The sequence below is a fragment of the Ceratotherium simum genome, chromosome 3, assembly GCF_057802395.1.
Source record: "Ceratotherium simum simum isolate JZ-2026a chromosome 3, ASM5780239v1, whole genome shotgun sequence".
Lineage (NCBI taxonomy): Eukaryota > Metazoa > Chordata > Mammalia > Perissodactyla > Rhinocerotidae > Ceratotherium > Ceratotherium simum.
Window position 1 is genome coordinate 28,762,543 of NC_141902.1, and position 15,896 is coordinate 28,778,438.

The following is a 15,896-nucleotide window of genomic DNA, read 5'->3' on the forward strand; positions in this document are numbered from 1 at the left end:
TAACAGGAATGGCCATCATCATTTTAGGTTCAATCTAATATGTTTAACCAGATTGTACTATCACTCACCTTTTATTACTTAGCTCCTCTATACAGAAGAAACTATGACATTTACCAGTCACAAGTCTGAGCTGGAGTTGTCAAAAAAAAAAAAAAAAGAAAAGAAAAAAGGCTACTGGATTCCCCCTGCATCAACTGCAGAGGGCGTCGTGAACATCGGTACAATGACTTCTGTGTTTATGTACTCAGGCCACTTGGACCAAGTTAATTAACAACAATCAACTTTTTTTTTGGTTTACTTGTTAAATGAGTCAAACCGGGAAAGGTTGAGATAGACTGTCTGAGTAAACCAGGCTGTGCCTTACACAGTATGAGGAAGACATTCCCTGATATTTTAATTTTCCCTCAAAGCTCGGTACAGAAGTCTTGGTACTTCTTTTGTTGGCCCTCTGTCCACAGCCAGTCCAGAGATGTCTCATGACAACCCAATTCCCTGCTTTAGCTGGTTTGTAGAGCTTCAGTGAGGGGGCTGCCACATCTGTAGCATTGGGTAATCTGTTCCTGGAAAGTACTTAAAATTAAGGATAATTTTCCAGATTAGGATGAGTGGTAGGTGGCTGTGTATAACAGAAAAGCATTGGATTCAGAGTCAAGAGCTTCTTTTACCAGTCATAGGAAATTAATACTCTTTCCTTAGCTATAAAATGGGCATAATTATGCCTTCTTTAAAGGGCTGTTTTAAATATTACTGAATGAGATAATTGTCTGTGGAAGTACCTTGACCATTGCCTCACCAGTAAGAGCTTAAGAAATGTTGGCTTTACATGTATGGCTGTAGCAAATTCGAAGAGAGCTGTGGGTAAAATCTGGCAGATTATGATTTTTTTTGCTCTTCTAAACACTATATAACCTTATTACCTGGATCAGCAAAGGGAATTCCAAACTGAACCTTCTCACTAGTTTCTTTTTTATTTTCTTAGAGAGAAGAGATAGTCTTCTTGGCAATAACCAGAGAGAAGAAAAGAGGTGGAAATGGTTGTGATAAGAATCCTTGACTGTATTTGCTGAAGGATGGAGGGGTTATAAGCAGAGCCTATAAAGAAGTAAGTCCTGTTTTTCCTGATCCTTGAGGATCTATTTACTGCTTCTAAAAGGAAAACAGTGTCAAGAGACTTCTATATGCTTGTTATTCACTTCTCTTGGGACCTACCTTAATTTCTGTTTTTTTTTCTATGCAAGTTGAAATAATATTTTTTCTTTGCTTGAAACCTCTCACAAGTAGAATAAAATATTAACAAATCAATGGATTGTTTGATTAATCAACCAATAAGTCTATCTCTAACTCCCCTAAGTGTGTCTACCATATGGCCAATGAAGAATCTTGCAAGCCTGAAGGGGATAAAAGCAGCCCCAGATGTCCATAACTGATCTGACATTCACAACCAGACCTCGCAGTTATTACAAGCTGGTCTGACACCCTCAGCTACACCATGTTTTTCTGTTATTGGACATAAACAATCTTACAAAACACAAGCTCAGTCAAGGTTACTCTGAGACCATGATAAAATGGGACAAAACAAGGCTACTTCATAATTTTGTCTAAGCACAGAAAAAAACAAGGTCAGTGTGCCACCCATAAAATACCAAATATCTTCCTGTCTTGGCTAAAATGAGTGACTCCTTTTTTTAAAAAAGCCAATTATAGCTTTATTCTATTTTTTGTCTGCCCTCTCTATAGAGAAGATTTGTTGAGATATCTAGTTATAGAATTGCCCTTGCTTTGACAACATCCAGTCTGGAGCAAACCACCACTTTCTCAGACTCTTCCCCGGGATCACTCCACCAAAGTACCAATCCTATAATAGGTTCTTTCTAACACTGTCTTACTGAGACATCCCAAGGTTCTCCCGTGGTACATGTTATCCCTTGATATAATGAGTAATAAATCCAACTCGTTCATTTATAGGTATTCCTGTGATCTTTGGCCAAAGGGCATTGACAAACCTAACACATAATAAGTTGGCGGTGAAGCAGAAAGTTTTTCCACGAGACTTCATGTAGACATCTCTAAGAAGACAGCAGCTACATCTAGGGACACTTTCCTGGCCCAAGGATGTTCTTGGCTAGGGTTAGTCAGAGCAGGATCATTCTGCAGCTGCTCTCTCCCCAAATGCAACTGGGAGGTGGGCTCCAAAGTTTATACTTATTCTCAACAGAGGGGCAGATCTTTTAACACAACTCATCTCCTATCTCTCCGTCCTTTCTAGTGTGGCAGAAATTTTTGTCTAAAACAGTGATGAATTCAGCTCACTTCCCTGTTTGGCCACCATTTATATTTTAAAATATTTCAGAATATTTATCCTGGCAAATATGGCACTCTGAAGTTCAGCCTCATTCACTTTTCTGTCCTAATTCCCAGAATTTCTTGCAGATGTCTCTAAGTCTTGGTGAAACCAAACCACTCAGGCACACGGTGGTAGCATGAAAAAGAAAATGTGTTGAGGGAGAAATTTACCCTCTGGAAAATGTGAAAGAGCACCCGGAGTGACTGACTTCAGTGGGAGAGTCAAGCCCTGTGGAGGCAGTCACCAAGAAAAGCAGGTGTGGAGGGTTGATCAATTAATAGAGTTCAAGAGGATCTATGCTACTCTTTGCCTCTTTTCTGTCCTTTTCATATCCCTTTCCCATCTCTGGGATTGATCTGAGAATACTGTTCATTTTTTAAACAGTTGTATGATGGTATAACTGATATACAATAAACTGTATACAAAATGTGTAATTTGATAAATTTTCACACACATATGTATACACCTGTGACACCATCCCCATAATCAAGATAATAAATGTAATCATGATCCCCAATCGTCATGCTCCTTTGCAATCTTTCCCTCCTACCCCTCCCTGACCTCACTCCCCAGGTAACCACTGATCTTTCTCTCACTATAGACGAGTTTGCATTTTCTACAACCTTATATAAAAGAAATCATACCATATGTATTCTGTTTTTTGGTCTAGTTTCTTTCACTCAGCACAATTATTTTGAGATTCATCCATGTTGTTGCATGTAACAGTAGATCATTCCTTTTTATTGCTCAGTAATACTCTGTATATAGATATACCAAGATTTGTTTATCCATTCACCTGTTCTTGGATGTTTGGGTTGTTTCCAGTTTTGTGTTATTATAAATAAACCTACTAGGAACATTTGTGTGTAAGACTTTGTATGGTATACACTTTTTTCCTCCTAGGTACATAGTTAGGGGTTAAATGGGTTTATCAAATGGTAAATACATGCTTAACTTCTTAAGAAACTGCCGACTGTTTTCCAAAGTGCTTGCACCATTTTACATTTGCACAAAGCGTGTATGAGAGCTTCAGTTTCTTTATATAATCACCAACATTTGTATGGCCAGTCCTTCAATTTTAATCATTTTGGTATGTATACAGTGGTTTCAATATCTCATTGTGGTTTTAATTTGTATTTCTCTATTGACGTTGAAAATATTTTCATTTGCTTCTTTGCCATCTGTATATGTTCTGTTCAATGTCTGTTCAAATCTTTTTTCCATTTTTTAATTGGGTCTTTTGACGTCTTACTATTGATTTCTGAGTGTTCTTTATGTATTCTGGATGCAATTCCTTCAAAAGATGTATGCTTTGTCAATATTTTCTCCTCATCTGTGGAATATCTTTTCATGTACTTGATAGTGTCTTTCCAAGAGCAGATATTTTTACTTTTGGTGGAGTTCAGTTTACCAGTTTGTTCTTTTATAGTTGGTGCTTTTGGTGTTGTATTTAAGAAATCTTTGCCCAACCAGGGCACAAGGAATTTTGCCTATGTTTTCTTTTAGATGTTTTATAGTTTTAGGCTTTATAACCAATGACCCATTTCAGGTTAATTTTTGTGTATTTTATGAGTTGTTGAAACTTGAAGTTCATTTTTTTAATATGGATATCCAACTATTCCAGCACCATTTATTAAAAATACTCTCCTTTCTCCACTAAATTGCTTTTGCACCTTTGTTGAAAAAGTTTTTCGTATATATGGGACTATTTCTGGACTCTATTTTGTTCCATTGGTCTATTTGTTTAACTTAATGTCAATGCCACATTGTTTAGATCATTGTAACTTTATAGTAAGTCTTAAAATCAGAGCGCTATTCCTTCAACTGTGTTTTGTTTACTCTAAGTCATTGGCATTTCCATTTGAATTTGCAAATTAGCTTGCCAGTTTCTACCATAAAAGCCTCCTGGGAGTTTGATTGGGATTGCATTGAGTCCATAGATCATTTTGGGAAGAATGGATTTCTTAACAATACTGTTTTCCAACCCATGAACAAGTTATAGCTTTACAGTCATTTACATCTTTAACTTCTTTCAGCTACGTTTTGTAGTTTTCATTGTATAAGCCTTTTGCATCTTTTGTCATATTTATCTCTATTCAATACTTTTTGATGATATTGTAAATGACTATTTTTTTAAAAAATATCAATTTCTGGTTGTTGCTAGTACCTGCTTATAGAAATACAATTGGTTTTTGTGTATGGATCTTATATATTGAAATATTAAAAAAACTTACCTATTAGTTCTAGTAGCTCTTTTCATTGATTCCACTGGATTTTCTACATAGATGACTATGTCTTCTCTAATTAAAGACAATCTTGGAGAGGAAGGCAAGATGGCGATGTAAGCAGACTCTGAACTCACCTCCTCCCGTGTACACAGCCAATTTACAACTACTTGTGGAAAAATTACCGCAGAGAGAGAACTGAAAACTGGATAAGAGGAACTCCTGCAACAAACGACAATCTTAATTGAGGTGGAAGAGGCAGAAACTCCCTTCTGGAGAGAAAAAACACCACCTTCACGAGCTGCAGCGCTCCAAGTCTGCCTGGGAGCAGCACAAAGTTACACAGCCCTACCAGGAGGAGTGGTGCCCTGAGCCGGGACTGCTCCTACTGCAGGCATTTTGTGGACCCAGCACAATGGAGACGAGTGGCATAATATCTGACTTTGCCTGCTACTAAAACATTGGGGAGTACCCCCAGAAAAGCTGGTTCACAAAGAAATTAAAACCAGCTCTTAAAGGGCCAATGCACAAATTCACCTGTTTCAGAAAGCAACCTAAAATCACCAGAAAGAAAGGTTCACAGTGCTTTGGTGAAAAGAGACTCACCTGATAGGCTCTGAGTGCATCTCAGTGAGAGGTGAGATCTCTCCAGGGACTGGGACATTGGCGGCAGCCATTGTTGTGACCTGGTGTGGGCGTGCTGACACAGACACTGGCAGACGCCATTGGAGTTCTCCCCCGGGGGCCTGCTAGCCCAGGGTCTGCCCCACCCACTAGAGCACTGATTTAATGCAGCTCAGCCAGGGCCGGCAGCCCATCCTAGGGACTGGCCCCACCCAACAACAAGTCCACAGGCAACTTGTGGGCCTGCATAGATTGGTGATTGGATTCTCTGCAGCCTGGCAAGTAGGCCCACTTCAGTGGGGCAGGACATGCACAAGGAGTGGGTGGAGAGTGTGGGGCGGTGGCGGAGTGTGTGGGGCTCCCGCCATAGAGAGACTGGGTCCACTTCAGGAGGTCGGGGCACGCACATGGGGCAGGACTGTGTGGACTGTGTGTGTGGACCTGTGGGCAGTGGGGCTTGTCAGCTGCATAAGACTTGTGCTTCTCAAAGACCCACATAGGGAGTTTGCCCCACATTCCAAAGCCTGAAACAATTGGGTGCTTCCGCGCCCTGAGGCCAGCCACACCCAGCTGTAATCCTCAGAGAGCTGACAAGAGACCTAAAGGCTGGAGGCTTATAGTATTTGTAAGCCCCTGAGCCTAACAACCTGCCACACCTGGGCCTACTCACTTAAAAGAAATATTGCAACACAAATGTGGTATTAGAACTTGCAGCCAACTGTGCTGGGCTTCCCACACCCGATAAAGAGACTGAAGGGCCCACAACGACTACAAGCAGCTGAGCATTACAACAGCTGGCCAGGAGCATAGCTCAGCCTCCCTGGGCACCTACAGGGAGAGCAAACAGACCACAACAGAAGGACATACATAGCCCACATAGGGGTCACTCCTGGAACATGGAGAACTGAGAGAAGCAGACTGTAGGCCTCATAAAGCATCACTTATATAAGGTCACCTATCCAAAAGCAGGAGATGTAGCTGACCTACCTAATACATAGACACAAGCACAGGGAAAGAGACAAAATTAGGTGGCAAAGGAATACATTCCAAATAAGGGAACAGGACAAAACCCCAGAAAAGGAACTAAGTGAAACAGAAATGAGCAAGCTACCTGACAGAGAGTTCAACAAAGAGTGTTAAGGATGCTCACTAATCTTGGGAGAAGAATGGATGAACTCAGTGAGAATGTCAACAAAGAAATGGACGATATAAAAACCAATCAGAAATGAAGAATACAATACTTGAAATGAAAAATTCACTAGGGCGACTCAAAAGCAGAGTAGAGGATACAGAAGAACGGATCTGCGAGCTGGATGACAGACTAAAAGAAATACCCAAGCTGAACAAGTAAAAGAAAAAAGAATTAAAAAGTGTCAGAACAGTCTAAGGGACCTCTTGGACAACATCAAGTGCACTAACATCCGTGTTATAGGTGTCCCAGAAGGAGAAGAGCAAGACAAAGGGGTGGAGAATCTACTTGAAGAAATAATAGATGAAAACTTCCCTAACCTAAGGAAGGAAACAGACACCCAGGTACAGGAAACACAGAGAGCCCCAAACAAGATAAACCCAAAGAGGCCCACAGCAGGACACATCATAACTAAAATGTCCAGAGTTAAAGATAAAGAGATAATCCTAAAAGCCACAAGAGAAAGACAAGTTACATACAAAGGAAACCCCATAAGGCTATCAGCTGACTTCTCAGCAGAAACCTTACAGGCTAGACGAGAGTGGTACAACATATTTAAAGTGCTAAAAGGAAAAACCTTACAGCCAAGAATACTCTACCCAGCAAGGTTATCATCCAAAGTGGAAGGAGAGATCAAAAGTTTCCCAGACAAGCAAAAATTAAAGGAGTTTGTCACCAAGAAACCAGTACTACAAGAAATGCTAAAGGGACTTATTTAAGGGGAAAAGAGAAGACCACAAATAGGAAACATTATCTATATCCATGGTATGAGGGTAATGGATATAAATGCACTAAAAAGACGTTAGATATGATTTCAAAAACATAAAATGTGGGAGGAAGGGAGTGAAAGAGTAGAGCTTTCAGACAGGGGTCAAACTAAAAGGCCATCAATTCTGTGTATGGACCCCATGGTAATCACAAACCAAAAACCTATAATAAATACACAAAAATCTAAGAGAAAGGAACCCAAACATGATACTAAAGAAAGCCATCAAACCACAAGGGAAGAGAGCAAGAGAAGAAGAAAGGAACAGAGAAGGACTACTAAAACACTGAGGAAAAAAAGTTAACAAATGGCAGTAAGTACATACTTATCAATAGCTACTTTAAAAGTCAATGGACTAAATGCTTCAATTAAATGGCATAGTGTGGCTGATTGGATAAAAAAACAAGACCCATATATATGCTGCATACAAGAGACACACTTCAGACCTAAAGACACTCACAAACTGAAAGTAAAGGGATGGAAAAAGATACTCCACGCAAATGGCAATGAAAAGAAAGCTGGGGTAGCAATACTCATATCAGACAAAATAGACTTAAAAACTGTAAAAAGAGACAAAGAAGGGCATTACATAATGATCAAGGGAACTATCCAAGAGGATGTAACACATGTAAATATCTACGCACCCAATGTAGGAGCACCTATATATATAAAGCAATTATTAAGAGACATAAAAAGAGAAATAGACGGTAACACAATAAGAGTAGGGGACTTTAACACTCCACTTACACCAATGGATAGATCATCCAAACAGAAGATCAATAAGGAAACATTGGCCTTAAATGACACGCTAGAACAGATGGACCTAGTAGATATATATAGAGCATTCCATCCAAAAACTGAAGTATACACGTTCTTTTCAAATGCACATGGAACATTCTCCAGGATTGATCACATATTAGGCCACAAAACAAGTCTCCATAAATTTAAGAAGATTGAAATAATACCAAGCATCTTTTCTGAACACAAGGGTATGAAACTAGAAATCAACTATTGGAAGAAAATCAGAAAAGCCACAAATATGTGGAGATTAAGCAAAATGCTACAGAACAATGATTGGGTCAATGAAGAAATCAAAGGAGAAATAAAAAAATACCTGGAGACAAATGAAAGTAAAAATATGACATGCCAGAATTTATGGGATACAGCAAAAGCAGTTCTCAGAGGGAAGTGTATAGCAATACAGGCCTTTCTCAACAAACAAGAAAAATCTCAAATAAACAAACTAACAATGCACCTAAAGGAACTAGAAAAAGGAAAACCAACCAAGCCCAAAATCAGCAGAAGAAGGGAAATAACAAAAATCAGAGCAGAAATAAATGAAATAGAGACTATAAAAACAACAGAAAAATTAATAAAACCAAGAGCTGGTTCTTTGAAAAGGTAAACAAAATTGGCAAACCTTTAGCTAGACTCTCCAAGAAAAAAGAGAGAAGGCTCAAATAAGTAAAATCAGAAATGAAAGAGGAGAAATTACAATGGACAATTCAGAAATACAAAAGATTATAAGAGAATACTATGAAAAGCTATATGCCAACAAATTGGACAATCTGGAAGAAATAGATAAGTTCTTAGTATCATACAACCTTCCACAATTGGATCAAGAAGAAATAGAGAATTTGAATAGACTAATCACCAGTAAAGAGATGAAAACAGTAATCAAAAACCTCCCCCAAAATAAAAGTCCGGGACCAGACAGCTTCCCTGGTGAATTCTACCAAACATTCAAAGAAGACTTAATACTTATCCTTCTCAAACTCTTCCAAAAATTGAGGTGCGAGGGAAGCTTCCTAACTCATTCTATGAAGTGGACATTACCCTGATACCAAAACCAGACAAGGGCAACACAAAAAAAGAAAATTACAGGCCAATATCACTGATGAACATGGATGCAAAAATTCTCAACAAAATACTAGCAAATCACATACAACAATACGTTAAAAAGATTATACACCATGAATAATTGTGATTTATTCCAGGCATGCAGGGATGGTTCAACATTCTCAAATCAATCAATGTAATACACTACATTAACAAAAGGAAGAATAAATATCACATGATCATCTTCATAGATGCAGAGAAAGCATTTGACAAGACACAGCATCCATTTATGATAAAAACTCTGAATAAAATGGGTATAGAAGAAAAGTTCCTCAATATAATAAAGACCATATATGACAAACCCACAGCTAATATCATCCTTAATGGTGAAAAACTGAAACCTATCCCTCTAAGAACAGGAACCAGACAAGGATGCCCACTCTCACCACTCCTATTTAACATAGTATTGGAAGTCCAAGCCAGAACAATCAGGCAAGAAAAAGAAACAAAAGAGATCAAAATTGGAAAGGAAGAAGTGAAACTGTAACTTATTTGCAGATGACATGATTTTATATATAGAAAACCCTAAAGAATCCACCAAAGAACTTTTAGAAGTAATAGCCAAATATGGTAAAGTTGCAGGATAAAAAATCAACATACAAAAATGAGTTGCATTTCTATACACTAACAATGAAGTAGCAGAAAGAGAAATTAAGAATACAATCCCATTTACCATTGAAACAAAAAGAATAAAATACCTAGGAATAAACTTAACCAAAGAGGTGAAAAATGGGTACACCGAAAACTGTAAAACATTGCTGAAAGAAATTGAAGAAGACACAAAGAAATGGAAAGATATTCCATGCTCTTGGATTGGGAGAATTAACATAGTTAAGATGTCCATACATCTTAAAGCAATCTATAGATTCAATGCAATCCCTATCAAAGTTCCGACAACATTTTTCATAGAAATAGAATAAATAATCCTTAAATTTATATGGAAAAACAAAAGACCCTGAATAGCTAAAGGAATCCTGAGAAAAAAGAACAAAGCTGGAGGTATCACACTCCCTGATTTCAAAATATACTACAAAGCTATAGTAACCAAAACAGCATGGTACTGGCACAAAAACAGACACACAGATCAATGGAATAGAATCGAAAGCCCAGAAATAAACCCACACATCTATGGACAGCTAATCTTTGACAAAGGAGCCAAGAACATACCATGGAGAAAAGAAAGTATCTTCAACAAATGGTGTTGGGAAAACTGGACAGCCACATGCAAAAAAATAAAGTAGACCCTTACCTTACACCATACACAAAAATTAACTCCAAATGGATTAAAGACTTGAATGTAAGACCTGAAACTATGAAACTTCTAGAAGAAAACATAGGCAGTACGCTCTTCGACATCAGTCTTAGCAACATATTTTCAAGCACCATGTCTGACCGGGCTAGAGAAACAATAGAAAAAATAAACAAATGGGACTACATCAAACTAAAAAGCTTCTGCACAGCAAAGGAAACCCTCAACAAAATGAAAAGACAACCTAACAATTGGGAGAAGATATTTGCAAATCTTACATCTGATAAGGGGTTAATCTCCAAAATATATGAAGAACTCATGCATCTCAATAACAAAAAACCTACCAACCCAATTAAAAAATGGGCAAAAGACCTGAACAGACATTTCTCCAAAGAGGATATACAGATGGCCAACAGGTACATGAAAAGATGTTCAATATCATTAACTATCAGGGAAATGCAAATCAAAACTACAATGAGATATCACCTCACACCTGTCAGAATGGCTATAACTAACAAGACAGGAAACAACATGTGTTGGAGAGGATGTGGAGAGAAGGGAACTCTCATACACTGCTGGTGGGAGTGCAAACTGGTGCAGCCACTATGGAAAATAGTATGGAGATTCCTCAAAAAATTAAGGATAGAACTCCCATACAATCCAGCTATTCCACTGCTGGGTATTTATCCACAGAACTTGAAAATACCAATGTGTAAAGATACATGGACCTCTGTGTTCATTGCAGCATTATTCACAATAGCCAAGACCTGGAAGCAACCTAAGTGCTCATCAAGGGATGAATGGATGAAGAAGATATGGTATATATACACAATGGAATACTACTCAGCCATAAGAAACGATGAAATCCAGCCATTTGTGACAACATGGATGGACATTGAGGTTATTATGCAAAGTGAAATAAGTCAGAGGGAGAAGGTCAAATACCATATGATCTCCCTCATTAAGTAGTAGATAATAACAACAACAAACAAACACATAGAGACAGAGATTGGATTGCTGGTCACCAGAGGGGAAGGGGGAAGGGTGTAGGGTGTAAGGGATAATTCGGCACATGTGTGTGGTGATGGGTTGTAATTAGTATTTGGGTGGTGAATGTGATGTAATCTATGCAGAAATAGAAGTACAACGATGTGCACCTGAAATTTGTACAATGTTATAAACCAATGTCACTGCAATAAACAAAAAATTAAAAAAAAATAAATGTTTAATTTCAGAATATTTCCTTAGAATAGATTGCTTGAAAGAAAATTATAATGTCAAAAGATATTTATAATTTATAGTATTCTCTCTATATATGGCCATATTGCTTTCCAAAATATATTCTAAAACTGTGTGGATGAGGATACCATCCTATGATATCCTTATTGGCATATGGATGGTATTTAAAAATTCATCTCTATATAGATAGAAGAAAAACACCCATGTCTCATTTTTATGTTAGTATTTCTTTGGTTACTAATTATGTCAATTTTTTCCAGTTTTATTGAGTTACAATTAACATACAACACCGTATAAATTTAAGGTGAACAGCGTAATGGTTTGACTTACGTATATCATGAAATGGTTACAATAAGTTTATTTAACACCCATCATCTCATATAGGTGCAAAAAAAAAGAAAAAGAAAACATTTTTTTCCTTGTGATGTGAACTCTTAGGATTTACTCTCTTAACAACTTTCATATATATCATACAACAGTGTTAACTATAGTTATCATGGTGTACATTACATCCCCAGTACTTAATTATCTTATAAGTGGAAGTTTGTACCTTTTGATCACCTTCATCCAATTCCCTCTACTCCCACACCCTACCACTGGTAACCACAAATCTGATCTCTTTTTGTATGAGTTTGATACATATTTTTTTAGATTCCACACGTAAGTGTGATTATACAGTATTTGTCTGACTTATTTCACTTAGCATAATGCCCTCAAGGTCCATTCATGTTGTCACAAATGGCAAGATTTCCTCCTTGTTAGCAGCCAAATAATATTTCATTATATGTATATTGCACAACCTCTTTATCCATTTATCTGTCAATGGACACAGGTTGTTTCCATGTCTTGGCTATTGTGAATAATGCTGCTGTGAATATGGGGATGCAGAGATCTCTTTGACATAGTGTTTTCATTTCCTTAGGATATATGTCCAGAAGTGGAGCTGCTGGATCATATAGTAGTTCTGTTTTTAATTTTTTGAGGAACCTCCATACTACTGTTTTCCATAGTGGCTGACCAATTCACAATCCCACCAACAGCGCACAAGGGGTTCCTTTTCTCCACATCCTTACCAGCATTTGTTATCTCTTGTCTTTTTGATGAAAGCCTTTCTAACAGGTGTGAGGGGATATCTCATTGTGGCTTTGGTTTGTATTTCTCTGATGATTAGTGCTGTCAAGTGTCTTTTCATGTGCCTGTTGGCCATTTGTGTATCTTCTTTGGAAAAATGTCTATTCAGGTCCTTTGCCCATTTTTAAGTTGGATTCTTTTTTATCTATTGAGTTGTATGCATTCTTTATATATTTTAGATATTAACTCCTTATCAGATATATGGTTTGCAAATATTTTTTCTCATTCCATAGATTGTCTTTTCATTTGGTGCTTTAGGTGTCATATCCAAAAAGGTGTTGCCAAGATCTATGTCAAAGAGCTTTTTGCCTATGTTGTCTTCTAGGAGTTTCATAGTTTCAGGTCTTACATTTGAGTCTTTAATACATTTCAAGTTAATTTTTGTGAGTGGTATAAGATAGGGGTCTAGTTTCATTCTTTTATATGCAAATATCCAATTTTCCCAGCACTATTTATTAAAGAGATTGTCTTTTCGCTACTGAGTATTCTTGGCTCCCTTGTCAAATATTAGTTAACCATATATGCATAGGTTTATTTCTGGGCTCTTGACTCTGTTCCATTGGTCTATGTGTCTGTTTTAATGTCAATACCATATTGTTTTGATGACTACGGTTTTGTAATATAATTTGAAGTCAGGAAGATTGACGCCTCCAGCTTTGTTCTTTCTCAAGATTGCTTTGGTGTCTTTTGTGGTTCCATACAAATTTTAGGATGTTTTTACCATTTCTGTGAAAAATGCCATTGGAATTTTGATAGGGATTTCATTGAATCTTTAGATTGCTTTGGGTAGTATGGACGTTTTAACAATATTAATCCTTACAATCCATGAACATGGAATATCTTTTGATTTATTTGTGTCTCCTTCAATTTCTTTCATCAATGTCTTATACATCAATCCTTATTCTAAAGTCTAAAATAATGGAAACAGCCATGGTGCCATTATATTTATTTCACCATGAGAATCAACAACCAGATGACAGTCACCAAAAGGTCAGGGAAAGGATGGTGGGGGAGTGGTATCAGTTATGTAATATGTGACCCCTTTCCATTGTTTGTGTCTTTATAACTTATCTGTTGTGGCAACAATTAAAAAGTCAATTACTTCAAAGTTTGTGATTCTAAGAGGGAAATTGGTCTTACAAATTATATCTGTTCTCATCTGGCATAGTGATTCTTAAAGAAATTTCCACAATGGATAGAGTGAAGGTTTTTAGGGTCCGATTATCCTTCAAGAAGTCTGAGATGGCAACAGATATACACTTCCAGGAAGTCAGAGATTGTACCTGACTCCAAGTGCCTCCTTCTCGGGACTCATTTAAAAAAAAAATTGTGTGCCCTGTAGGGCAAGCAGAACATCTACCAGTGGCTCAGGAGGAAGCAAACACTTTGAAGGGAGGGGAAAAAAAAGAGATATATTTTCCTTAAATAATAATCCTGTCAGAGCCAGAAGTAGTTGAATGCTAGGAATTTATGCTTTCTCGAGCAGACAGGACACTTGGATTCCGCTGGAGGTTGGACATATCTTACTAGAATAAGTGTGAATGAATCCCCCTTTTATTGTATCTTCCTCACAATAGATGGTAATATGTATGTGCCGAGTGAATGAATAGATGTCTTGAGGAAGTCACTTAGTTGAGGATTTCGCTTGTGCAAGGTGTGCAAGGCCAGGTGGAGACAGGCCATGAGTTTTCTCTTTGATAAAATTACCATGAGAATGAACACTACTCTGCGAAAAATTCCTGACATACGAGGAAACCTATCCTGGCAAAAGTTTTCACATGTCTCAAACTTCAGGTCTTATTGTCTCTTAAAAGATTCCAAACCAGTTTTAGTTATTTGCATTGTAAAAAACTCAGTCCTCCTTGAAAGGTTGCACGATTTTACTATCTCCCCTGATCATATAATTATCGTCCCAGTAACGAGCCTCAGTGTGGTAACTTTCTGTTTCATAGTCCCCTCCACAGTTACTCCAAATTGCTTCCCACCCTCTCCAAATTACCCTGCTGTTTTTACTTGTGATCACATCTGGGCTACAATCACTTCAGTGATCAGGGTCTTGTATTATTAGATAGTGCTCTGTTCTGTTTATTGTCAGCTTTGCTTAAAGTGTGTTCATCTAGGTAGATGCTGAAAATGATGCTAAGATCGGGATAGGAGGAGGGGAGGGTGTTCCGTGTTACTAGCTCCTTACTCATCCTGGGTTGGGATGGAGAGGAAAGAGAAGAGGGAATGACAGTATTATCCTATAGCAGACAGAAGAGGGGTAAGATCTCCTGAATATTATTATTTGCTCAAGCTCTCTTTCTACTTCTATAGCTACCAATCTATTTGAGTTAGATTGATTATGGACTTGGGAAACATGCAAACCTGGGTTCAAGTCTTGTCTCTCCCATTATTACTCTGCGACGTCTGTGACATGGGAAACTATCAAACATTTCTAAAACCTGGCATTCCAAAAGCTTATTTGAAGCTCTTCTCTGGGTAAAAAAAGCTTTATCAATTCAGACTGAAGGGACACAGCTTCACTTCTACCCTCCCAGCTTTAACATATGCAAGGCAGTAGAGGAGAGAGCTGTGTCTGGACTCGTAAGTTTTAACCGAAATGGAATTTTTTTCAGAGAAGGAATTTTCCTAATAGTAGTTAATTTCAAGAAACCCACAAAAGTCCCTTCAACAAAATCTGTAGCTGAAACACTTTGTAGAAGGGACTGAAAGAATAGAAGCTGACAGGTTGGGAATCAGAGAAAGACCATGATTGTATAGAATAATACCAAAGGGGGTCAATTAAAAGAGTAAGGAAAAATTAAGGTAATTTCAACGATCAAATTAGTCTTCTGTGGACTATTTGGGAATTCAACAGTAATGTTTTTATTGAGATATTCATTTTGAGTTCTAGAACATGCAATTTTAGAACACTTTTTAAACTGTAAGTTAGCACCACGGAAGTGCATTAAACTCATATCATTCATGACATTGAATACACAGACACAAGAATGTGTATAGAAGCTGAATATTTCCCCTTTAGGTTCAGACAAATACTTTCTGGGAAGAACCAGCTCATATTTTGTTTATGGTAATTAGAGCAATAAAATGAGCCCCCAGCACTAAACATTTACTTGCTGGCACTGTGCTAGGTGCTTCAAAAATATGATTTTATTTAATGTTTCCTTAACTCCCCATGATAGTATTGTTACCCTGATTTTGCAGATAAAGAAATTATAACTCAGAGA

At 37.6% G+C, this 15,896-nt stretch overlaps 1 long non-coding RNA gene across 1 annotated transcript in view; it reads left to right on the forward strand.

Annotated features, from left to right (window-relative positions):
* The window catches only part of LOC147917501 (uncharacterized), a 45,579-nt gene extending 42,137 nt beyond the window's left edge, over positions 1 to 3,442 (forward strand). The window contains exons 3-4 of the long non-coding RNA XR_015550054.1: positions 980 to 1,102; positions 2,419 to 3,442. This is a non-coding gene — a long non-coding RNA (uncharacterized LOC147917501). The remainder of the gene's footprint in view (positions 1 to 979; positions 1,103 to 2,418) is intronic.
* The last annotated feature ends 12,454 nt before the right edge of the window (positions 3,443 to 15,896 follow it).